Genomic DNA, 321 nt, shown 5'->3' on the forward strand with positions numbered 1-321 from the left:
GGGCTCCGGGAGCCCCAAGACCCTCAGAGCTGCCCCGGGGTGACCCGACCTCCCCCAGGAAACCAGCCTGGGACACCCCTGGGAACGCGGGAAGCACTGGAGGCCCAGGGAAAGCTGGGACAGGAGTGGATCCAGGTGGGAAACACCGAGCCTTGGGGGGGAGGGGGTGGGGGGCACCTTCCAGCCCCCTCGTGCTCAACCCGGTACCGGGACCCCCCCTCCTGCTCCAAGGAGAGCCGAGAATCCCGGGAGATGCTGTGGGATCGGGAACTGGGGGAAGGCTGGTGTGTCCCACCACCCCGGAGAGGCTGGGGGGATGAT

Source organism: Corvus brachyrhynchos, unplaced genomic scaffold, assembly GCF_000691975.1.
Source record: "Corvus brachyrhynchos isolate BGI_N302 unplaced genomic scaffold, ASM69197v1 scaffold875, whole genome shotgun sequence".
Lineage (NCBI taxonomy): Eukaryota > Metazoa > Chordata > Aves > Passeriformes > Corvidae > Corvus > Corvus brachyrhynchos.